Here is a 25,995-nt window from a genome sequence, read left to right on the forward strand (position 1 = left end):
ACCCAATGCAATATTGCTCTAGACTTAATATCCATTGAAATGGGTGCTTCCCATGGGTAGCACTTCAAGTGTGGGCTGTTGCCCTGGCTAAATTCAGACCACATGTTGGTTCCATCCCCTTCAAAAGTGAGAATGGCCAGTGCATGTGAAATTAAGAAATTCAAGATGTAGCAGTGAACACCAGGTTTGCAATTATCTTTGCCATCTCTGCTCAGGACACTAAGGCAGCAAAAAGAACTGAAGGCTGGGCTCTCCAAAGCCACCTTGGTGGTGGGGAGGATGAGGCTATTGTGGGTCCCTTGCAATGACCGAGGACTCCTGTGTTAGCTGTGTAGTGAGAGCAGGGCCTGGGCTGGCCTGTCTTCAAGGTGGCAGCTTTAGAAATCAGAGGAATCTCTTAGAATGGCACTCAAGGACCAGCTCATGGTGTAGTAAAACATGGTGCCATCCATTCATTTTACAAATATGCCCGGAGTGGCTAGCCCCTTGAAGCGTGAGGAACAGAGCTCTGGGAGCCACATGCAGAGCTTTCTCTGGTGTCTGGTGGGGCAGAAGTGTGAATGTGAGCTCAACTAGCATTCAACTCCCTCAGGAGGTGCTGGCAGTTGGCCGTGTCTGCTTGGGATTTCCGACAGGGTCCCTTTCCTTAAGCAAAGAGCCCCTGCCTTCGCCTGCTCCTGTGTTTTGCACAGCCCTGGACACAGGAGGGCGCTGCAGCCCTACTTTTGCTCAGAGTTGACTGAGTCCTACAGAAATCCGGGTTTTCCTTTGTCCTCCCTGGAGTTTACGTTTGCTGTGGCTTCCTCCGTGGAAATCAGTGGAAGGTCTGCAACACACTTCACACACAAAGCAAAACGCGCATGCCTTCTTCAGCCCAGAAACAGAAAATCACGCAATACTTTTTGTTATTGTACAACAATTTTAAAGTAGATATGCACAAAAAAAGTCTGCATACCCTATGTGAAAATAGTGTTCAACACGCACACACTCACATGCACACACGGACCAGTATGGTTATGAGTGCTATTTATTTACCAAGATAATATACCACGGCCGGTGCTGCAGCTCACTAGGCTAATCCTCCGCCTGCGGTGCCGGCATCCCGGGTTCTAGTCCTGGTTGGGGTGCCGGATTCTGTCCCAGTTGCTCCTTTTCCAGTCCAGCTCTATGCTGTGGCCCGGGAAGGCAGTGGAGGATGGCCCAAGTACTTGGGCCCTGCACCCACATGGGAGACCAGAAGGAGGTACCTGGCTCCTGGCTTCGGATTGATTGGGGGGTGAACCAACAGAAGGAAGACCTTTCTCTCTGTCTCTCTCTCTCACTGTCTAACTCTGCCTGTCAAAAAAAAATTTTAAAAAAAGATAATATACCACTCCACAAACCATTTTATTTGCTTTTCTACTTATAAATATCCCTGATCAACTTTTTTCATCTTTCCTTCAAATATTTTTCTCCAAAATGACTTTGCATATCCAGGGCTATCAATAATAGGGTTCCTCCCCCTTTAAAAAGAATTTTATTTTATTTTTACTTGTTTGAAAGGCAGAAAGACAGAGACAGAACAGACAGAGAGAGATCTTCCATGTGCCCCAAAGCCAGGATCTGGGAGCTAAATCCAGGTGTCCCATGTCAGTGGTCAGGGACACAAGGACTTGAGCTGTCCCCTGTTGCCTTCTAGGGTGTGCACCGGCAGGAAGCAGGAAGCTGGACTTGGGGGCAAAGCTGGGATTCAGAGCGTGCACTGTGATATAGGATGCAGGCACTCCCAAACAGCATCTTAACCACTGCTCCAAATGCCTGCCCCCCAAATCTGGTCTTTGAAGTACTGAAGTTTGAGGACTGAAAATGAAAAGCAAGGCACCTTAATGCAGATTCCTAACTGAAGGGAGAGGAGGCTTAAACTGCTGGCATTTTGGTCACTCCCAGAGCATCATCTGTGCGGGACCTGTGGGTGGAAGGCAGATTGCTTTTCCTAATGCTAGCAGAGCAGTTACAGCATGCAGACTTCCCCAGGAGAGGGCTTCCTCCCAATCCTCCTCCTGTTCCCTTCTTGACTACTTTAGGCTCAAGTGGGCTGGTCAGGCAAATTACTGGATCTTGTAGAGCCACGTTTGTAAATTGGGGGGACAAACTCCCCTTGTGGGATTGTCAACTGTGTCAGGTCAGAGAAACATGCCCTCAGAGTCTGCATCCATGGGATTGACTGGCTGCAGATAGAAAAATTTGAAAAAAATATTGTGTCTGTACTGAACTGTACAGACTTAGTTTCCTTGTCACTATCCCCTAATGGTACAACCATTATGGTACAATATGGTACAACCACTATTTCCATAACATGTACATGCTATTAACATAGGATTTATGGGGCTGGCATTGTGGCATAGCAAGTTAAGCTGCTGCCTGCAATGTTTGAATCCCATATGGCTGCGAGTTCAAACGTGGGTGCTCCATTTCCGATCCAGCTCTCTCTAATGCACCTGAGAACACAGCAAGTTCTCAGGCCTCTGCACCCATATGGGAAACTTGAAAGAAGCTCCTGGCTCTTGGCTTTGACCTGGCCCAGTCTGAGCTATTGCAACCATTTGGGGAGTGAACCAGCAGATGGAATGATGGAATCTCTCTCTCTTTCTCTCTCTCTCTCTCTCTCTCTCTCTCTCTCTCTCTCTCTCTCTCTCACTGTGTGTGTGTGTGTGTGTGTATGTCTCCTTTTCTTTGTGGCTCTGACTTTCAAATAAATAAAAAATCTTTAAACAAACAAGCATAGGATTTGCATTGTATGTACCAGGTGTCTTAAGCAATTTCAAGATGATTTAAAGCATGCAGAGTATGTCCTTGGGTTATATGTGAATAGTACATCATTTCATATAGTGTACTTGGGTATTCACAAGTTTGGCAACTGCCTGCATCGTGGAGCCTCTCCCCAGAGGATACCAAGGGGCACTGGTTTATATGACAGAACACATGGCTGGCAGAGAATAAGCACCCAGTGTTTTGTTAAGGACCTTCTGACTTTTTCTCCCAAGAGCCAAATGTGGATATTTAGGGTTTTGTAAGCCATACAGGCTCTGTTTCGACTACTCAAGTCTCCACTGCATACAAAGGCAGCCACAGAGAATATGCAAAGGAGTGAGCAGGGCTGTGTTCCAATAAAACTTTATTGACAGAGACAGATGTCAGGCTGGACTTCACCCATGGACCGTGGTTGGCTGACTGTGCTCAAGATTAGCGCTAATGAAATAGAATGGACGCCTTGTATTTAGTATTAAGCTTATACCAAGAGGGAAAGAGAAATAAGAATAAGTTTTCATAATATATTTTATTACATCCATATGTCATCAATATGCAGAGTCTCTAATGAGATAGTTTTCTGTACTTTGGGTAGGATTTTCAAAATCTGTGCAATTTAAATTCAGTGTATTAGTCACATCTCGAGGGCTTAGTAATTGCCTAACACAGCTGTACCAAGTGCTTCTCAAACCACAAGTCATAATCATTTGGTGGGAGGAGAAATCAATGTACTATAAAATAATGAAACTTTAAAAATGAAATGCAGGAGAATAGAAACTATCATATTACACTGCATAGAGAAAGGATATGGGTTGCCTTCTGCAGTTGTGTCTGCTCATGTGTGACTGCTTGGGCACATATGTTTGCATGTGTGCATACGTGTTTACGTGGCTGTATACATGCGTGCTTGTGTATGCTTTGCACACACATGTGCTGGCCTGTGTCTGTGTACTGGATCACAATGAGAAACAGAAGGCACATACTTCTTGTGGGTTGCAGTCAAACATGTTTAAAATCCACTGCTCTCCGTGCTAAAGTCAAGCAGAGTCTTTTGTTTGCTTTTTCCTGAACTTCTAAAACCAACCAAACCAGTTACTAAGTGTCGTGCTGACCGTGTGAAAACCACTTGTCAGAATTCCCAACTTTAATCTCTCCATTATCTCTGTACTGCGTTTTAAAGACTGCTCATATTACAGACAGCACACTGCAGCCGGGAGGGGTGAAATGCTGGATCGAGAGCCAGGTGCCTCCGCAGTCCTTTTGGGAGGAGAATGAGGTGCTATGTGAGTCTGGCCTGTAGCACGGTTCCTTTCTTCCCTGTTGGGCCCCTGCACCTGTGCACGTGATGGGGAAACCGGGTCAGTTCACCCAGTGTCTTACGTGTCATTATTTTTGCTCAGGAACGTTTAGATATATGAAACACAAGTTACAGAGGATTGCTTTAATACATTTCAAATTCGATAGAGAGACAGAGGGAGAAAGAGGGTTCTTACCTACTGATTTACTCCTGCAAATTACTTAAGGCCCAGTTTCTTAAAATAAATTCCGGATAAACCCAGCCAATAATTGGATTCTTTTTCCTTCCTTTCGGAGGCTTAGGCCATGTTTGCGAAGACTCAACTTCCTCATCTGTGAAATGGGACGAAAATGCTGACCTTCTAAGGTTGCACAGTAGTATCGATTAGTTGCAAGAATGCATGTTCAGAAGTATATGTGTGAAAACGTTTAGATATATGAATTTTGGGTATGAGTCAGTTTCCTGGCATAGCTAATTTGAGTCCAGAAAAGATGACGTTTCCCCACTTCCTCCTCCTTCCAGAAGGGTGCAGTGTGAAGCCAAGACAGGCCGTTCAGCTCCCAGACTGGCATGGCCTGATGATGAAGGAGTTTCGGGCTGTGTTTTTGAGACAGCTTTTCTCCACCCATTCCGGTCTCCCTCTCCCGCACGCATGGCTTCTCTCAGGAATTCAACAGTCACGAAGAAATGGCAGACATATTTATTTCAGAACCCAAGTAGGCTTTTCAGGTGGTTACCATGGCAACCAAACACTCGCCTGTCAGTTCTCCAGAAGTGAATTATTAATGAGCTTTGTCCAGGACCCAGTCAATAAACACAGTTGTTGTTTTCAAGGGGAAGGTGATGTGGCTGTCACAGCAAGTGGGGGTCACCATGAGGGACAGCAGGGGGTGCTGTTGTGGGAAGGATCTGAAAGAGGCAGCCACTCACACGGGCTCCTGGTCACCGGCCAAAAACCCCATTTTCCTGGCATCTTGGGGTTGCACAAAAGACCAGGCCCCTCTCTGTTTTTCAGAAGGAAGATGCTGAAACTGGCATTTTCTGTTTTTTCCCCAGACCCATGTTTTGATCATGCTCCCCACAAACTAAGGCAGCCGTCCCCAGTGACTGGTTGACCAGGCACAGGTTCGTACACCAGTGCTGCAAGAGAACGGGGAAGGGCGCCCAAAACAAGACAGTCAGAAGGCATACCTTTGCAGCTTCCTGAGACGTAAATGCTTGCCCCTCTGTTTGATTTAGACATAGAAAGCACTGCAGGTTCATGGAGAAGCTTCTCAGACAAGGTCATCCAAAGGTGATTTACGTAACCTGTTAAGCTTCAGTTTCCACTAATGTAAAATGGGTTTAATGATAGTTCTAAAATTTGTAGGAATTGTGTAAGGATAAATGCATAGAAGGTGTATGGCAAAGTTCCTGGCATATGATGTTAGCTTTATGGTAGCCAAATGATCAATGCCTCTACCATGGATGTGGATACTTCAAAATGTTTGTGAAAAATGGAATTAAAGGTAAGTTATATTTTGGTGCAAAAAATTTTTGAAACTCATGCGTATGAGGGGCTTTCAAAAAGTCCATGGAAAATGCATATTATTAATATGCAAGAATGTAACTTTTTTATATCAAAGAAATTTGTCTTTTAACTTGACTTCCATAACATTTTTTAGTTCCCCTTGTATCCGTTCTTCCTTAACATTGACTCTTCTGAGAGCTGATATGACATTTAAAACATAACCTTTGAAGGCGCATGCTTCTTGTTCATTTTCAAAGCTCAAGTGGGTTTCCTTTGGCCTTGTTCAAAGGGAAATGCCTAAGTTATCAGGTGTTGACACCTTCTCTTTCGTGTTGAGTTCTGGTCTACACTGACATCCCTGAATTTTGTTGCAGTGGGATCTGAAGGTGTTCACATCTGAAGGTGTCCAGAAAATAAGTCTATTTTAAAAGGCATTCTTCTCTGTCCAACACAGTGAAAGGTTAAGACGGATCTTAGATTTAGGTATTCTATTGAATAGACAAACCTGGTGATAGAAAATTAATACATCAGGGAAATGCTTAAAGCCCAGCAAAATCAAGTGAATGAATTCATTAACTTAATCTTCACTGATTGTTAGAGTCGAGTTTTGCTCCTGGCTTTCTGTCCTCTTTGTTTAAATTCTTCTATCTCTGATGAAACAGATACATACACAGAGCTCCAACAAGGGAAACTGTAGGCTCAGGATTTCAAGAAAGCATTACAGAACTATTGACTGAAAGATGCTGAGTGTAGTCTGGGGACTCAGAAATAAAACAAAGCTCTGTGTGTCTTTGAAAGAACACATCCGGGGGAAATTCTGATTGGAAGAGCAGGCGGCTGACTTGCTGAGTTGGTGTTCTGAGTCTCAGGTCCTGAACAGTGTGTCTGGAGTGTTCTGGGAGGCCACCTTGCTGCCACCCTTGTCCCTCTGCAGGGCCTTCTGCTGGGGAGAATGGGAAGTAAGCACTGCAAAATAGGGAGGCTTTAGAACAAGACAGGTAATTTGTGTGACCTTAAAGAAACCACCCACACTTTGGGAGCCTCTGCTCATTGGAAAGGAGGAAGATGCTGCTTGCCTTGCAAGGCTGTGGTGAGGGTGAAGTGAGAAACCACCCGAGATGTGCTTGCCTTGGATTCTCAACTCTTACCTCCTTTAGGTGTCCCAAAAACCCGCCTCTCGCCCTAATTAATCACAAAGACTGGAGGGCAGGGATGGTTTGAGCTGGGAGAGTTTTCTTCTAATGGCTTTCCAGGTTGTAACAAAGAAAGGAGTGAGGAGAGAGCTTTTGTGTTTGAATGTATTTCTGCTTCACTCACTCACTGGCTTTTTTCTGGGATTTCCAGAAAATGTATTCTCCGGATGTAATCTTGACATTCAACATGTGGGTATATTTTCATTAACCTAATTGTTTAGTTTTGGAAGCCACGTATTTCTGAGTATCTTGACCATGTGCCTCTCTGTGCGGGGGGCAATGTTTAGGTGAATGGTTCCCACTAGGAGCACAGTTGTGGAGGGAAAATGACACCTCCCAGGAACCCTGAGACCCTGGCTTCTTGGCCTTGGCATCTCACCATACCCTCTTCAGCCTTTAGAGGGGTTGACAATTAGGTTTCTAAAATCATTTGAAGTCCTCAAGAGTCTATCGTTCAAAGCTTTTGTGCCACTATGCAATAGAACCAGTATTTAAATGGCCAAGCTTCTGTGACGATACTGCTTTCTTCCAAAGCAGGTGAACCTTCTGAGGATGTGTCAGTTGTGACAGTGATGAATGTGCTGCACTGGCAAGTGGATGGGTAACTTAGCAAGCAAATAAGCTCCAACAATGAATCAGTATTGGTGAATCCACGAGGCTCACAGCTCAAAGTGTCTGAGGCTCATTTTGGATTCTTGGAGCCAATGTGCGCCTGTCATTTTGAATGATGACCATGTGCTGTGCAGATGGCCTCTGAGCGAGTCTTCCTCCAGGAGGAAGGTCATGTTCACTTGTCTGTACGTTACTTTTCTAAGACTCAGGAGATTCGAGGGATGAGATCAGAGCCCAGACGACCTGGGAGCAACCCACATGGATGGGAATGGTCATCTTCAGAATTGCACGTGTGATCTGAGGTCATCCAGAGTTTGCCAAGTGAATGTTCTTATGCATTTTCAGTTAAAATATTTGTAGCACTATAGCAACATTTAAAAACAATCGTTCTCAGCTCTAACTGATTTTGTTGATTAATCACCCAACTACAGTTCCACATTGCACTTGAAGAGAGAGCTTGTATTGTTTTCTTTCTTGCTCTTGGATTCCACGAGATGACTGTGCTTAGCAATATCATATGCTCCTCTACTATTTACACTCATGGGAGGTGTTTCTCTTTTATGCTACCAAAAGTGTCCTGACGAGACCAGAGGAGGAGCACAGGCGCCAGTAGGCTTTGTTATGTTATAGCAATACAGTTTCTCAACTGTCCCTTTCATCCCGGCGATTGCCAGGGCTTCAAACACACCGGTAGAGCAGTTGCCAATCCCTCTGATCTAGAAGCTGCATGGACCACATCTAGAGGGAGACCTCACACTAAGTCAGATGGTGTCATTGTGGCTGCTCCGTAGATCATCAGTATCGCCCTCCAGAATCCACTGTACACCAGTCAGTCATCATTGATCAAGAGCCTACAGCAAGTCAGGCCCATGGATGGTTGCTGGAAACACAGAAACATGATAGGGTATCTGATCCTGAGTGGTTTTTGCCAATAGGAGGGCAACAACTTACACGGAGCTTCCTCTGTACCTGGCATTGCCTCAAATACTTCATGTTTGTTAGCTCATGTGCTCTTCCGAACAACCTTGGGACATGAGTGCTAGGATCATGGTGCCCCTTATCTGAGGCCATCATGTTCCAAGACCCCCACAGTGGATGCCTGAAACCATGGAGAGTGATGGAACCTCAATACAAATATACTACATGTTTTCTGTTGTATCTTTGATAAAATGTATTACTTAGGCACACTAAGAGATATACAACAACTAATGGTATAACAATTAGGGCAATACACTGTGATAAAATAGCAACATAACTACTTGGACTTTGGGACCTTTAATGAAGTTGCATCAGGGTCACTGAAACACCACAAAAGTTACCCAGATAGCCTGAATGACTAATGGGTCCCTAGTGTGGACAGTGGCAACTCTCCAAATTCCAGGCACCTACTGGAGGTCTTGGAATGCACCTCCTGCCATTTAAAGGGGACGTCTGTTCTAGTAGCCACCTCATGAGGAGATATTAGGAAGGTCGCATGAGTGGGCACACACGGAGCATTTAAAACAATGCTGGACAGAGGGATGACTCATGGCCCGAGTGGGATGGAGTGGGATGGCGAGAGATTTCATCACACTCCTATGAGCTGTTTATTTCTGGAAGTTACCATTTAATATTTTTGGTCTGTGGTTGACCCCGAGTAACTCTGAAAGTGCAGGAAGTGAAACCAAAGGCAAGGGGAGGACTACTGTGTTACCATGCCTGCTGTATAGGCAGTGAGACCGAGACTCGGAGAAGCTGGTAACTGCCCGGTTAGGCAGCAGGTGGGCAGCAGTCCTGGCTCCACTCCAGGCTGGCTTCAGAGTTGGGGCGCCTTGCCTGACGTACTCAGCCCCTGCTTCCATATTCTCTCACAAACTCTGGGACATCTTTATCTCCTCCAACCTCATGGCATTTGCTTAGGCTTCTTCCATTCATAACAAAACAACCAAGCTAAACACAACGCAGCACAAAGTAAAATAAACAATGATAACAACAAAACTTTCAGCCAGAAAAGGCACAAGGCAACAAAACAAGAAAAAAAAATCACCCACAATTTTACTGTTGTTGTCAGTTATTTCCTTTTAAGCTGTGTACGTGCTGTTTGTGTCAAACTGTACAGAGTGTTTTGAAGATTTCTTTTTCTCATTTAGGATTATGTCAGATTTTTTTTCCTACTATATTTTTCCATGAAATGACTTAAAAAAATTTTTTTAAGGGGCTAGTGCTGTGGTGTAGCAGCTTTACCTGCTATGCCACAGTGTTGGCCCCTAAAAATTTTTAAATTTCCTTTTATTTTCATCTACTTGAAAGGCAGAGAGAGAGAGAGAGAGAGAGAGAGAGAACGAACCATCTTCCATCTGCTGCTTCACTCTCCAAATGCCTACAACAGCCAGGGGTGGGCCAAGCTGAAGTTGGGATCTCTGTCTTCCATCTGCGTTTCTCATGCAGGTACAGAGGCCCAGGTACTTGAGCCATCATCTGCTGCCTCCCAGGATGCATCTTGAGAAAGCTGAAGCAGAGGAATCAGGACTCCAGTGGTGTTCCAGTGTGGGATGCAGGCATCCCAAGTAGTAGCTCAGCCCACTGTGCCACAATGCCCACCCCTTGACATAACTTTTAATGGTTTCATCTGTTTGTTTGACTCAGTTTCATTCAGTCTGTGTGTTTTTTGCTGATGGCTATACCATAACAATTGTCCTATGAATGACTTCTTGTTGGATATGGAGGCTACTTTTACTATTCCAGTGTTATAAACAACACTGTCACGGACAACTTTATATATACACTTTTCTCTGTGTGTGTGATCATTTCCTTGGGTGTTCCAGGCTTTTAGCTTTTGTGGTGTCCAGGTGGGGAAAGCAGAATCAGACTCAAGAGAACCACTTAAGTTCCATTCACTCCTGGAGAACCAGAAACAGTAATAACTTAACTGTCCAAAGAATGATGTACGTTATTCAATTTCAACATTTAGGTAGAATGTTAAAAACTTGTTCATTCATTTTATTTATTTGAGAGGCAAAGAGACAGAGAGTGAGAGTGGGAGAGACAGAGAGTAAGAGAAATCTCTCTTTCTCTTGTTCTGTCCTCAAATGCCCACAGCAGCCATGGCTGGGCCAGGCTCAAGCCAGAGCTGGGAACTCAGTGCAGGTCTTCCACATGGGTAGCAGGGACCCAACTACTTGAAACATCTCCTGCTCCTTCCCAGGGTGCACACTGGCATGGAGTCAGAATGGAGAGTTGAGCTGTAACTCTAATGTGGGGTGCAGACATCTCAAGAGGAGTCTTAACTGCTATGCCAAACAGCCACTCCTCTTAAAACTTAAGAGTTGACCTTTTTAAAATATTGGCTTGTCTACTCCAGGAGAAATGGATTCACGATGTCCAGTCCAGGCTTAGCTAAATAAAGATTTGACTTGTCTGACTGCCCCTTCTGACACATGTTAGAGAATTATCCTAGGGATAATAGAGAATCAAAAACAAGAGTCAGGAAGACACAAAATAGATTGAACAGGGGTTTGATGGTAGTGGCGATGTTGAGAGGTTGATGAGGGCCAGAGGGAAAGCACAGTGTGAAACCATGGCCAGGAGAGTTCCATCAGGCAGTGGGCGAGTCCCTGGAGAGAGCATTGCACAATGATTGAGTGCAGACTTTGCAGGCACATGGAGCTGAGTTGGAAGCCTGACTCCTCTGCCTACTTACTGTGTATCTTGCACAAGTTGCTCAGTGTTTCTGAACTTCAGTGTTTCCATCTGTAAAATGGGCATGTTATAATACCTGCTTCAGGGATGGTGCCACGGCTCACTTGGCTAATCCTCTGCCTGCGGCGCCGGCACCCCGGGTTCTAGTCCCGGTTGGGGTGCCGGATTCTGTCCCAGTTGCTCCTCTTCCAGTCCAGCTCTCTGCTGTGGCCTGGGAGGGCAGTGGAGGATGGCCCAAGTGCTTGGGCCCTGCACCTGCATGGGAGACCAGGAGGAAGCACCTGGCTCCTGTTTTCGGATCGGCACAGCGTGCCGGCCATAGCGATCATTTGGAGGGGTGAACTAGCGGAAGGAAGACCTTTCTGTCTGTCTGTCTCTCTCTCATTGTCTAACTCTGCCTGTCAAAAAAAATTATACCTGCTTTAGAAAGTCGTTATGAGACATCAACCAAGTTAAGTAAAACTGTTCCTAGTATTAGTTAGGATTGCAGCATCATCACCATGTACTTCACTGCCAACTTCACGTAGTGGCAAGGGACTGTGCTAGGAGGTCAGTACCCACTCGTGGTTGTAGGAAATGACAGCCCTTAGGAAGTTGTGTTTTGAAGGGAAAGACAACCTATGAAAAGGAGCAATATGACATCTAGGAGGAACAATGTTAGGCTTAATTTTCCTGGAATATACAGTGGAATCAGCTTGGAGATTCCTGCTTTCTGAGGAAGACGAGGGCTGGTTGGGAGCCTTTGCTGATGAACCATCAGGGTGAGTCTGTGTGGTCAGTCTGATGGCTTGTACTTTCATATTCCTGTGGTCACTTTAAAATCGGCACCTCAGGGCTGGTGCTGTGGCGCAGTGGGTTAAAGCCCTGGCCTGAACCGCCAGCATCCCATATGGGCGCTGGTTCGAGACCTGGCTGCTCCTCTTCCGATCCAGCTCTCTGCTGTGGCCTGGGAAAGCAGAAGAAGATGGCCCAAGTCCTTGAGCCCTTGCACCCATGTGGGAGACCCGGAGGAAGCTCCTGGCTCCTAACTTCGGATTGGCTCAGCTCCAGCCATTGTGGCCATCTGGGGAGTGAACCAGCGAATGGAAGAAAGACCTCTCTTTCTGTCTCTACCTCTCTCTGTAACTCTGTCTTTCAAATAAATAAAATTGATCTTTTAAAAAAATCAGCACCTAAAGATAGCTGTGTATCAGGATTTAGGGGGATATTCTTGGTGAAACCCCAACCCCAGTGAGAGAGAAGGAGACTTTATCGGCCATGATAACTGGGGTGGCTAGGGCTTCTGATACAGCGGGACCCAGCACCAACACGCTTCCTCTACCCATCTCTTGCCTGGGCTTTCCTCTACATTGTTTTCATTTTGAGCACCGATGGCCTCTGGCAGAGCAAGGCTTGTTGCATCCCCACAGGCAATGATCTCACAATTAAAAGGCTCTTTTTTCTGATGCTTTCAGAAAGAGGCCCAGGCAGGAGCCTCACTGGCTGGGCTCCAGTCCCACCCACTCCTGGTCTGACCCCGGTAGGAGAGGAGTGCTCTGATTGGCCAGGTCTGGGTCATCATGTCCACTTCCACTGAGCAGATGGAGAAGGGCGGTTCCCCCCAAAAGCTGCTCGTATGACAGAAAGCAAGGCAGGAAGGGAGAGGGGAAGGTGTGGCTGCCACAAGTTCAGCATAATTAGGTAATTCATATCTGCTCTCTGTCATCCTCCAGTCCAGCGTAGTCTCTTTGGGAGTTTTTCCTTCTTTTGTCTGCCTCCTCCCCTCCCCCACCAGGGGAGGAAGGGTTTTTTAAGTCAAGTGTTGTTTTCTCACACCTGAATCTTCAGCAGTTGCTGTGACTCCTGTGTCTTTAAGCTCAAGGTGTCATTAGTGCCACAGCAGCCACCCCGTGCAGCTTAACTGCTCCCTACAGATTCCCAGGTAGCTAAAAATACCCAGAGGCACTCAACACAAACAGGGAGGCCGTGCGCGTGCAGGTGCCGACACATGCACCTTGGAGCTGCCTTCCTTGGTCGCCGTAGAGACAGCCGTTGGCACCCTCAGCTCTCCTGAGCCTCTGTAGGCAGACGAGAAGGGGTCCAGATGGAACGGAATTGACCGGAAGAAAGAGGAAGAGGGGAACAAGCAGCCAACGTGTTTGTCTGTCTGCTCGCTCTAGACCTGATCAAGATGTATCAAGAGATCAGGCCAGTCCAGGCAGCACCAGAGATTAGCTGGATTTAAAATAAGACTGCTTAACAGGTTACCCAGAATAACTGTCACACATGTGCCCATGAAGAGGCCCAAGGACCAGGACTGGAGAAGGTTAGTGCTTGTAAGAATCAGGCTCACAACCCAGGCTGTTTTTCAAAGGCAAAGCAAAAACCAAGCTCCTTTCATGGAAGCCTTAGGTGGAGTTCAACCTTGAGGGAGCCAGGGTCACCTTATTTCAAGGGGGTGTCCCATTTTATAGAACTGAGAAATTGAGTGTATTGGCATCACACACTTCGGGTGCACAGTTTGGGCACCTGCCCAGTGTTGGTTGTCTGGTTGAACCAGGGAGCTCTTGAATTTTTCAAAATCTGGCCAAGGGATTAAATGGGTTCTGAAAATCCATGAGCTATAACAGCTCTGACCTTTCAAAGATTGCCTGGAAGAAGCAGATGTCTGCTTCATGGGGTGAAGAACTGACCCCCTGTGAGCAGGCAAGGAAAGACTTTTGGTGTTGGTGGTTGAATGGGATCTATCAGATGTTGCTAGTGGTGGTCATGGAAAGGAGAGCAAAGGCTGGAAACTCTCACTGCGGAGGTCTGGACTTCACGGAGCATTTGTCTGAGCTGTTGGGAATTGCCACGCGGTTAATAGATTGCCTAGAAATCATTCTCAGGGCAGCCTTTCAGTGGGCCAGTTTAGGACAGGATCCTGGGATTTGAATTGAAATGTTAAGTCTTGAATAATAAGCAGGAGTGAGTTCATGAGACAGTCGGCCAGTGTATGGCAGGATCCTGGGATTTGAATTAAAACGTTAAGTCTTGAAGAGTAAGTGTGAGTGAGTTCGTGGGACAGAATGTTCTCGGCATTGTTTCCATCCATACGTGAGAGGAGGAACGCGTGTGCTGAACATATGCTTCTCATTGGAAAATTCCATCAGACGTCTTTCTTTTGGAAAAAGACGTTTCTCCCTTCTCTTGGAAACTCACTGGCATTGTCCCAAGCCTCAAGTAAAGGCTTCGAGGCTCCCAAATTGCTAGGTGGTCGCTTGCGTGGAACATGTCAGAGTCCGGAGTGCCTTGCCCGTTGTGGGTGGGATTTTGCTCACCTGGGACTTCATGTCTGCCTTAAAAAAAAATACAACTGCTTTGCCTGTTTAAATTGCACTGCCTAAATGTGCAAAGGATTTGAGATAGTTTTGTGACTTGGGAAAGCCTAATAATAGTCATATTAGTTACCAGCAGCAGCAGCAAGAAGATCCAGTGTTTATAGTGCATGCTACATGCCAGATACTGTTCGGTGGGGCAGAAATGTTAATGCCTTTAACACAGAGACAAAGAGAGATCATCAGATTTACCCCTCCGGCTTCTCCTTCCTCTTCCATGAGCTAAAGTAAACCAGATTGGCAGTGCACCTTCTCCAAGATGGCTCGGTAATTACTAACTTTAATTGTATCCGCATAGACCTGACTTTAAATACATCAGTTAATGAGACACCCTTGTCTTTCACACTGTTATTGATTCATGAGTGGTAACCTCAAGGCTTCCTAAGATCCATCCATCTGATTGAGAGACTTGGTTATAGCCAGAGATCCATTGTGTTCCCCCTCCCTTCTTGCTTCTAATGCATCAGAACGATTCTTTGTAGTGCTATGTGGTTGGTAGTTTTCGTGGAAAAAGAAAGGCAGTGGACTTTTAGAGTTGTCCATATAGACACAAAATGCTGACATGGGGAGATGAGGTGAGCGCATCAGGAGATAAATATTTTAACAGATCAGCCCAGCTTTGTGACAGCTGCAAGTTGTTTAGTCTGCAGCAGTGAGCTACTACTGCTGTCTTCCCAGGAGGCAGGCTCCCTCTCTGTCCTGTGTCTCGTCCCCCAACCAACAGTCTAAAAAACATCTGTCCCCAGCGTATTCCTTTGCAAAGACAACGGGCCACTTCGACCTCAGTCCGGCTTTTTGGATCTGGGGATTCTGCCTTTTCCTAAATCTACATTTAATTTTTCCCTTTTCAGAATTTGCCATTTGACTGCAAAAGGAGCTTTGGAGATGAGAGGCAGTGGTGTTGCTAGTTTTATTTCCACGCGTAAACCCGATCTGCCGTGCTGGATTTATGGCAGCTTGTCTGATGCGCTATGGCTTTATTACTGCTAAAGGGACTCCCATGCTGCTTCCACTTGCTGCATGCTAGAATTTTTACCTAATAGTGGCCATTCTAGTGAAACAGACTGTGGATTTGGTGTTCTTAAAAAAAGAGAGAGAGAGAGAAAAAAAGTCCACATGGGACTGAAGGAATGGGTATCTAAAATAGGTGATTTAGGCCCAACACAAAATAAAAACAGCAAAACAAAACAAGCAAGAAACCAACCATCCAACCAACAAACACAAACCCTTCTGTTTGTTGGTTGTGTGGGTGCTGGGTGAGACAGATCTGAGAGGCAAAACCAAGGGCCAGTGGCCAGTGAGCATGGCTGTACCCACTCAGGCCTGTTCTCGAGCGTGACTTTTCAGGGATTGGTGGGAGGCTCGTCAGCTGGGACCTGCTTGATGGTTTCTTCACCTTGTGGTCTTCCTTGGAAATACAATGAATGAAGAAAGCACAGGCTTTGGCCATCAGGAACGTGTGGGCTTGGATCCTGGCACTGACATGCACATGTGCAGTGCTGGACAAGACATAGGTTCCTGGTTATATCCCAACTCTACTGCCAACTTGCTGTGTGACTTTGGGTAGTGACTTACCCTCTCTGATGATCAATTTCCTAACCTGTGAAATGGAATAATGATGATGGCCCCTTTCTCCCAAGGCTGTGGTATCCAAGAGCCGGTGAAGGAGAGTGTCCTGCCCCAGTGTGGTCACAAAGGAAGGTGCCTTTGCTTTGCCTGCATGCTTCCAGCCCTCGGCCGCCCTGACGCTCAGACAGACATCTGGGTCTCTCGGGCTTGCCCCTTCTTCCGTGTGTGCAGCATGTGCTGTACTTGGGGAAGCCAAGGCCTTTCCCTGCACCAGCCATCCTTGTGTAGGGTTGAGGAGATGTGCTGAAGAGTGATGCGGAGCCTCTGAGCCAGAGAAGGAGGAATGGCGACGGTTACATTGTAACCAATCTACTCTACAGCTGCTAATCCAGGCTTCTAAATGCAAGTGTTGCCAACTTCTACAAAAAGTCATTCTTCACAATTTAAAACAGATTTAACCTTAAATCAAGATGCGTTCTTATTCTCATACTTAAGTGGAAACATCATAATTTGTTTATAATTTTGAAAATAAACAATGTTAGTTTTTAAACCGAGAATGACAGTAGCTTTGATATTTTTGTCATTTGCATTTTTTTGTTGTTTGCTTAATTTTTTAAATTTTTGGATAATCTTAGGCCTATTAAATTACAGACTTTAGGGAGATGACAAAAACAATTTGTAGAATTCCTGTGTTCTCCTTACCCAGATTTCTCTAGTAGCATCTTATGTTAGCATCGGCCACTGGCCCAAGCTGCATAATTAACCTTGCTACTGATACTGCTAATGTAGAATTTGGATTTCGTTGGCTTTTTCCCAAGGCTTTGGAATTGAATCCAGGGTCATGGGCTGCATGTGGCTGTCACGGCTCCACAGTCTCTCCCAGTTGGTGCTGGTTACTTAGTCTTCCCACGGCTTCCATGACCTTGATAGTTGCCAAGGGGACTGGTCATCTGGTTTGCAAAGTGCCTCTTGGTTTGGATTGTCTGCTGTTTTCTCCATGTCTAGCTATTTAGCTGATTTTACTACCTACACTTTACTGCTCAGGCCAAGGATCCAGTGACCATGGGCATTCCTAGGCCTGTGTGGACATCACAGACCCTGAAGGTTAAGAACATGCACTCTGGAGCCGTGTAGCCTGGGTTCCATTCCCCGGCCTGTGGCTTATCTGCTGTGTGACCTTGTGAATATTTCATGACCTCTCTGTGCCTAAGTGTCCCAGTCTACCACCTGGGGATAATAAGAGAGCCAACTTCTTGGTGTGGTGGTCAGGATGTGGTGACAGAAGGGAGCACGTACGACAATGCCTCACACGTAGCGATCACTGGTGGGTCTCAGCTGTTAGCATTTCCACATTCTAGCTAGCAGCTGCCCCATTCCCAGTGCAGGCCCAGTGACAGGCAGATGCCACTCCTCGGCTTGGCAAGTCTGCATGTGGTTTCTGAGCCGAGGGAGGGCTTTGTGGCAGAGCCTCAGCGTGTCTGGAGCTGGTTCTCAGGAGCTGGCTGGAATGGCCACTTCTACTGGAGGCCCCATCTGTGAGTGCTGGCATCACGTTTGGCTTCAGTCTCATTAGCGGCACCCCATCCAGCACTCTGCCCTTGCCAGCAGCCCTGGGGTCTGCCCAGGGCTTGCTCCCTCTCTTCCCCTTGCTCCCCTATTTCGGTGGGAGACTGGGAGGCATGAGGAGAACACACCTTGCTTCCAGCAAGACTGGCTGGGCTTGCCACCACACCACCGCTTGAAAATTACTTAACTCTCCGTGCTTCTGTGTAACAATTATTCTAATTAAATTTACCCAGACTTTCTTTTCTGCGAGGCACCAGCTTAAACGTTACCTCGATTATCTTATTTTGTCCTCATCACCACCACGTGACACAATTACCAATACGATCCCACTTTACAAACAAGAGATCTGAGAAATAGAGGGTTCCAGTAGCCTGCCCGAGATCACACAGCTTAAGAAGTGGGGGGATACAGTTGATCTGGCTGCGGGCCCACGTTTCTTATGTGCTACATGCAAGGGTTAATCAGATAATCTGGTCAGAGCACTCAGCCAAGTGCCTGACCGGGGGTTAACGCTTTAAACTTCAGCTGCTATTAATCCCCGTGATCTGATTTCTGCTTCCTCTGGCCCCTGGTTTACACGGCTCTGGGATGCTGTTTCTCGTGCTTAAGCAGTGTGGACCTGGGGGTTTCCCATCACAGGCAGCGGGCTCCTTGGACAGTCCTTAGACCTTCTCTTACCTCTTGTGTGGCATCAGCCCTACCTCCCCCAATCCAGCAAAGTCACCCATGGGTCGTCACCTTGACACAGCCCAGCCCGCAGTCCTCCGCCTGTTTGAGATGTTCTCAGTTTCTGAGGTTTTCACTCAGTTCCCATTCAACCTTTGCTTCTGCTTCTCTGGCCTCTTGGTTCTGCCTTCTTCCCCTCACCCCAGCCTGGCCTGACCCCTCCCTTGGGCCAGCTGCATCCTGGCCCCGTGTCTGGTCCCTAGGACCTGTCACGTGGCACAGTCTGGGACACATCCTCGTGATTGCAGTCCCTGTTGGATTTGCCCAGCTCCCTTGGGGGCCCGACCCTGTTCTGGAAGCAGCAGCACTTGGCCGTGGGCCTCGGGGACTGAAAGGAGGGATTCACAGAAGGGAGTGGGAAAGGACAGCAGCAGGGGGGCTGGCGGGCAGGAGGTGGCCAATGTTTCAGATGCGGCATTTTGTTCCCTGGTCCCAGATGCCCTAATCTGTGAGTGGAGGGCCCTGGTGGTTCCTCAGGGCTGTGCCAAGTTACTGTCTCTGTGAGGAGGCCTGCCTGACGCCCAGACAGGACTAAGGTTCTGCTCTTACAAGTCCTCGGGGCTTCTGGAATTCACACCCTTTCTCTAGCCGTGCTATGGAGAGTGGGCAGAGGCCAGATGCTCCAGCCAGACGGCTTGAGCTGGTGTCTCAAACTACCCAATGCCAAACAAGCCCAGGCAAGCTACTGAAGTCCCCTGGGCCTTTGTTTGTCCATCTATAAAATGGAGAGACTTAGGAGAACTTGTGGACTTAGGAGAAGTTGTGTCAAGGCTGACATGTGTTAACGTGAGAGAAGGGCAGTAAGAATGCCAAGGTTGTTAGTTATCATCATTGACAAGGCTGAGCCTTTCTCAAAGCCCCCGCAGCATCTGACTCATGTTGTTGGTGGCCCCTGTGTAGGTCCTGCTTGGGTTTTAATTACATTTGTTATTTTAAAATATTATTTATTGGCTGGTGCTGCAGCTCACTAGGCTAATCCTCCACCTGCAGCACCAGCACCCCGGGTTCTAGTCCTGGTTGGGGCGCTGATTCTGTCTCAGTTGCTCCTCTTCCAGTCCAGCTCTCTGCTGTGGCCTGGGAAGGCAGTGGAGGATGGCCCAAGTGCTTGGGCCCTGCACCCGCATGGGAGACCAGGAGAAAGCACCTGGCTCCTGGCTTTGGATCGGCGCAGCCGTATTGGCCATTTTGGGGTGAACCAACAGAAGGAAGACCTTTCTCTCTGTCTCTATCTCTCTCACTGTCTAACTGCCTGTCAAAAAAGAAAAAAGAAAAAGAAATATTATTTATTTATTTGAAAGGCAAAGTGACAGAGAGAGATGGAGAGAAAGAGAGAGAGAGACCGACCTTCTGTCTGCTAGTTCACTTCCCCAAATGGCTGCAATGACCAGAGTTGGGCCCGCCTGAAATCAGGAGGCAGGATGCCCGTCCAGGTCTCTCATGTGGGTGCAGGGCCCCTAGCACTTGTACCATCTTCCACTTCTTTCCCAGGCATGTTAGCAGGGATGGTGATTGGAAGTGGAGCATCCAGGACTTGAACTGAGGCTCTCTCGGGATGGCGGCATTTTAGGCGACAGTTGTCACTGCAGCACAATGCCAGTTCCCCTGCCTGGTTTTTGTGAAGTCTACAATAAACATTTGGGTGTTTGAGAATAACTACCTCAAATAAAATGTATGGAGCATGTTCTTGGAAGGTACTGAAAGAGGGAGAAAGGTTAATAATATCACTTTTTAATAGTTTTTTAAAGTTTTATTTTATTTATTTAAATAACAGGGTTATAGAGAGATAGGGAGAGAGAGAGAGAGATCTTCCATCTTCTGGTTCACTCCCCAAATGGCCTCAATGACCAGTGCTGGGCTAGGTGGAAGCCAGGAGCCTAGAACAATATTCAGACCTTCTTTTATTGTTGTTGTTATTGTTGTTGTTTTTTTTTTTTAAAGATTTATTTATTTGAAAGGCAGAGAGAGAGAGAGAGAGAGAGAGATCTTCCATCTGCTGGTTTGCTCCTCAAATGGCTGCAAAAGCTGGGGCTGGGCCAGACTGAAGCCGGGAGCCAGGAGCTTCCTCTGACTCCCCCATGGGTACAGGGGCCCCAGCACTTTGGCCGTCTTCCATTGCTTTCCCAGGCATGTTAGCAGGGAGCTGGATCAGAAGTGGAGCAGCCAGGAGTCATACTGGTACCCATATGGGATGCTGGCACTGCAGGTGGAGGCTTCACTCTCTAATCCACAGTGCCAGCCCCTCCATCCAGATCTACATGGATAGCAGGGGTCCAAGTACTTGGGACATCCTCCACTGCTTTCCCAGATGCACTGTTATGGAGCTGGATTGGAAGTGGAGCAGCCAAGACTCAAACCAATGTTCCAATATAGGACGCTGGTGTCACAGGCAGTGGCTTAACCTGCTGTGGTGTCACAAGGCAGGCTCCACTCAGAGTTTTCATGTGGACTCCAGAGACACAGAAGCAGGAAGGACAGGGCTCAGACGCTGGATAAAACCCCGAGAAAACAGAGAAGAATGCAGCTGTCAGCTGGATGGCACAGCTGTGTCAAATGAGGGGAGTGTGTGCTTGTGCATTTTCTGTGAGTGTAACTGAGACTGTCGACTGAGTAGTGTATAAGGAAAAGCGGTTTACCTGGCTCCAGGTTCTGAGGACTGGGAAATCCAGGACCAGGTGTCACGTCTCATGAGGGTTCTCTGCGGAGGCCAGGGGTGGCACAGGAGGGACTGAGAGTCCCAACTCGGGTCCCTCTTCCCCTTCGTGATAGGAAGCAAGAGATGGGACTCCTGTTGGAAGTCCAGTGGTGCAAGGGGCCAGTGGATGCAGCAGGCAAAGGGGCTGTCTCTGTGGGCAGCCTGCCTCTGAGGGTGGCCACCAGGCTTAAAGAGGCAGGGCCAGAGTGAGCACAGCTCACCCTGTGGACAGGCCAGTCCTGCTCCCCTCTGGAACTCTTGAGGAAATGGATGACGGGTCCAAACGGAAAGGCACCTTTTCTCACACTCCGTGCACCACCTTACTTTCTCCCTCACCACCGGCATACCGCGCTCATCCTCTTCATGGCCTGGGAGATCGTGGGAGTTCTGCCTGGCTAGGGGCTGTGAACTTTCATTTCCTGCTTGTCTGTTTCGCCCCTCGGCCACCTGCCTCTAGTGAGACATCCCATATGGGAGTACCCGCGTTCCAGGCCTGGCTCCCAACTCTAGCATCCCACCAAGCAGACCCCGGGAGGCAGCAGGGCCAGCTCAGGTAAATGGGCTCCTCTCACTCATGTGGATGACCTTGACTGAGTTCCCACTTCCCAATGGTAACCCTGCCCACCCCTAGTCCATGGCTGGTATTTGGGGGGAGTGAAAACACATATGGGAACACTCTCTCCCACTGTTTCTCTTTGTCTTTCTTGCTTTAAAAATAAATAAATAAATAAATAACAGTTTAGGAGCCACTCAGATTGGGAAATCGTTTTCACCTCTCCCTGCACCTACCCTCGCTCTCCCTGCAAAGCCTGTCTCTGCCATCTTGGCCTGTGCAGGAGAATCAATACCTTGTCATGCTCGGCCCGTTCTTTGGACTCCAGCAACCCGTGAGCACCCTCTGTCAGACACTGAGTGTTTGCTGAGACTCTGGTCTGCTGCTCAGGAGCCAAAGTTGTCCTAGCTCACGTGCGGACCCAAGTGTCTTAGGTACTGACTTCAGAGGTGAGTTTGCTCCTTCTCTGGAAGAGGCTTAGCCCTGCCCGACTTGCTGGTGCCACCAAGGAAGGTGAGTGGGAAGGGTGGAGGACTATTCTGTGCTCACCATTCCCTCATCACTTTGTCTGAAGAGTAGGGGCTCTGGAGTCATGCAGAGTTGGCCTCGGTTCTTAGAGCTGTCACTCACTTGACCTTGGAGATGTTTGAGCCTATGTTTCCTCATCTAGGAAATTGAGCTAGTAACACTGTGTTTGTGCATCAAGGTGTTGTGTGGATTAAATTGGATGCTCTATGTATAGCTTTTGTCTGGATAACTTTTTTTTTTCTTTAAGGATTTATTTATTTTTTTTGAAAGGTAGAGTTATAGAGAGAGAGAGAGAGAGAAAGAGAGAGGTGTTCATCCACTGAGTCACTCTGTAAATGGCTGCAACGGCCAGAGCTGGACAGATCCAAAGCCAGGAGATTCTTCTGGCTCTCCCACACAGGTGCAGGGGCCCAGGGACTTGGACCATCTTCTACTGCTTTCCCAGGCCATAGCAGAGAGCTGGATTGGAAGTGGAACAGCTGGGACTAGAACCGGTGCCCATATGGGATGCTGGCACTGCAGGCAGTGGCTTTATTGGCTACACCACAGCGGCAGCCCACAACTTTTTTCTTTTTGTCTGAGAGGAAGTGGAGAGAGCGAGAGGGAGAGGGAGCAAAAGAGGGAGGGAGGAGGGGGAGGGAGGGAGTGGGAGAGGGAGAGAGAGGAGGAGAGGAGGAAAAGGAGAGGAATGGAGAGGTCCTATTTGCTGGTCCACACCCCAAATACCAACAATTGCCAGGGCTGGGCCAGGGCTGGAGCCATGAGCCAAGAACTCATTCAGGGTCTCCCATACGGAGGGCAGGTACTCAATTACTTGAGCACCCACTCTGCCTTCCAAGGTTGGCATTAGCAGGAAGCTGGAGCTGGGTATATGGAGCTGGTATGGAACCCAGACACGCCAATGTGGGAGCTGGGCCTCTTAATTGCTAGGCTAAATGTCTGCTCCTGGCTGACGGTTTAAGTGCATAATAAGTATATATAATTATAGTGATATAATAAGTCTACCGATTATACACTGCAGCCTAATTGAGGGCAGTATGTGCTCTGTCCCTTCATGCATTTATGTAACCTGTTTCTCCTGCCTGAAGTGTCCTCTCTCCTCACTCCCGCCCAGTTTTGTGAGCCTGTTAAAACCGTACCTTGTGTTTTTACAAGTTCCTGCTTTTCAACAGCCAGACACTCTCCTATATAGTTTGCTGTCTAGGGAGCTGGTGTGAGTTTTGGTAGCCTTAGCTGTGTATTTAAGTTACTACTGCGGATCCTACCCCAGCCCTCTGCCCTGGGTCGTCAACCACGATGATGGGTTTTGAAGACAGCAGGTCTGCAAGGTGGTGCTCAGGAGGGAGTCAATGGAAATGCAGAATAAATGTATCAGATCCGGAAGTGGAAACGGCAGCTCTTGGCAAGCCCTTGGAAGTGGCTGCACCACGCTCCTGTGGGCTTGAGTGATCTTGTGTGTGGGACAGTGCTTGGACAAGCATCAGCCATGCCATTTTCATAAACAGGCAAGCATATGTTTCTACCCAAAGTGTTCCTTTCCTGCTTCCCACGGACACCCACCCTGCAGCCTTGGGTGTCCATAGCCATGGCGCTGAACTCTTTGTGCTGCCAAGCCAAGAGTGAGACTCCGTAGAATGCCTATCCAGTCCTTTCCTGCAGAAACGAAGTGGCAAACCCATACCATGCAGAGCCTCTGTCCTGAGACTCTCAACACAGGCTCAGGGCTTGGCCGGACGCTCCAGGGGCAGTGCTCTGGATGTGACCTGTGATGGAACCCTGAGCACCCCCAGCCCTGTCTGCCACAGCCCACTCAGGCCATTGATCTCCTTCCTCCCTATGGCCCCCTGTCTTCTCATCTCCAGCCCCCAGCATGGGATTCCCAGCTTCCCTTCATTGTCCAACAATGGGCTTTAGCTCCACTTGGGCCATGTTGAGGGAAGGGGACTCAAAGCTTCTGCAAGGAGGCCTGAGCCTTGAAGAGGATCCTGCCTCAGAGTGGAGAACTACAGACCATCAGGGCCACACTGACCTAGAACTTGGAGTCGGCATGCTAAGAGAGCATCTCGCTTCCTCTCTCCCAACCTCGAGTCCCAGGACAGAAAAACCCCCCACCCCTCACCCCTGTTATTTGAATCTCTAGGCTTCTTGGGCTCTGGGAAGCCAGCAGGGTTGTGTCGTTTCTGCCACCCACTCGCTGCCCATGGCAGAACACGTTGCTGGTTGAAGACCAGAGAGGGAGGGAGGGAGGAGGGAAGGCAAAAACAAAAAACCTATGGAGCTCTCTCTCAGACTTTAGCTTTCCTAGCATTTTCCCAGTGTTCTCAATGGGTGGTGATGTGACATAGAGCTGAATTAAAATCAGGTGAGAACCTTAGAAACAGAACAGGAAACACGAAAAGGCCGAGGAGGGACACTGCACACTCACCACGCCATGAGATGAGAGGCAGGGCTCTGCGTGTGATGAAGCTTCTTTGAGCAGTGCTTGGTGAAGCGTCTGCCCTCTCGTGCTTGCCTCCACAGAATGTGGAATCCCAGGGCCAGTAGGGATGCATTAGAGGCCAAAGCATGGCAGGCACATCGCGAACTGGGCCTGGAGCTGTCAGAATGATTGAGTCCATGCATCAGTGCCCTGTGTATTTTATTTTATCTTTATTTATTTGAGAGAGAGACAGGAGACAGAGAGGGTTGGGGGAGAGCTCCCATCTGTTGATTCACTCTCCCAATGCCTGCAATAGCCAGTGCTGGGCCAGGCGGAAGCCAGGAGCCTGGAACTCCTTCCAGGTCTCCCATGTGGGTGGCAGGGACCCACATCCCCGAGCCATCACCACTGCTTCCCAGGACTGTATTAGCAGGAAGCTGGAGTCAGGAGCGAGAACCTGGACTTGAACTCATGCACTCCAGTATGGGGTGTGGACATCTGAACCGCTTGGCCAAACATTCACCCTGCCCTCTGTATTTTAGTGTGAAGAATTGAGCAGGCCTTCAGGGTTAAGCAAAGCAAAAAAGGACAAGAGTGAAAAAAGACCTGCTTTAAAGTGTGCATGTAGGTGACAACTCTTGCTGCTCTCTAAGGCAGCTGCTTAGTAAGGCTGTGTGACCCTGATGCATTTCCCATCTGGGCCTGACTTTCTTCATCCATAGAATGTGTGTTCAAATAGCTACCATACACACTTGATGATAATCAGTAAGGAGAGTCAATTGACTGAGCTGAGTGTGACTTGGGGCCATGCACTTGCTGAAGGTGTCTTCCCGTTACCAGGTAGGGATTATGGTTATTCCACTTTTGCAATGAGAGAAGAGGTGCCTAGAGAGGTTTAGTGACTGCTAGAGTCACACAGCCAAGAAGTGATAGAGCAGAACCCAAACCTGCACCTGTTGGACAGTAACATCAGTACTGTCAATCACTCGACTTTAGGGGCACGAGGATCCAGGAAAATAACACAGCTTTGTTCTAAGCGTGAAACAGATGCCTTGCTGAAATAAAAGATGGTATTAGGGTACATGAGATGCTTAGGGCTGTGCTGTTGAGGAATTAAGTGACTTCACATTGCATTATGTGAACTTTTCTGATAATGATAGAGATAATATCTTGATTAGGTGCCACTGTGTCTTAAACACTGTGTTAACATTTTTAAAAATGAAGAGAGAGTGGGCTGTCGAGGCTTCAGCACACAACATTGGTTAGTTGGAGTTGAACACGAATGTTTCCTATATTCATTTTCACATCCACCTTCTGTTTTTGACCGGTGATACTGGTTTTTCCTAGATAAGAGTAATATAAAACTTCCTCCTAGGATTTCCAGAAGTACAAAGAATCAGACAGAGGTGGTTTTCAGATATGGCAAAAATAGCACAGGCCGAGTGGGACTGAGTCCAGCCCGAGAAGTGCTGTGGAGCAGTTTCCAGCGGATGCAGAGCTCACGGCTCC

General features: G+C 47.7%; 1 protein-coding gene across 1 annotated transcript in view; it reads left to right on the top strand.

The window, feature by feature from the left end:
* Positions 1-21,984: 21,984 nt before the first annotated feature.
* Positions 21,985-25,995, top strand: part of SLC1A2 (solute carrier family 1 member 2) — a 112,446-nt gene continuing 108,435 nt past the window's right edge. Inside the window, exon 1 of the mRNA XM_062196307.1 lies at positions 21,985-22,052. The gene's annotated coding sequence lies outside the window, so the exon portion shown is untranslated. The remainder of the gene's footprint in view (positions 22,053-25,995) is intronic.

The sequence above is a fragment of the Lepus europaeus genome, chromosome 7 (assembly GCF_033115175.1).
Source record: "Lepus europaeus isolate LE1 chromosome 7, mLepTim1.pri, whole genome shotgun sequence".
NCBI lineage: Eukaryota > Metazoa > Chordata > Mammalia > Lagomorpha > Leporidae > Lepus > Lepus europaeus.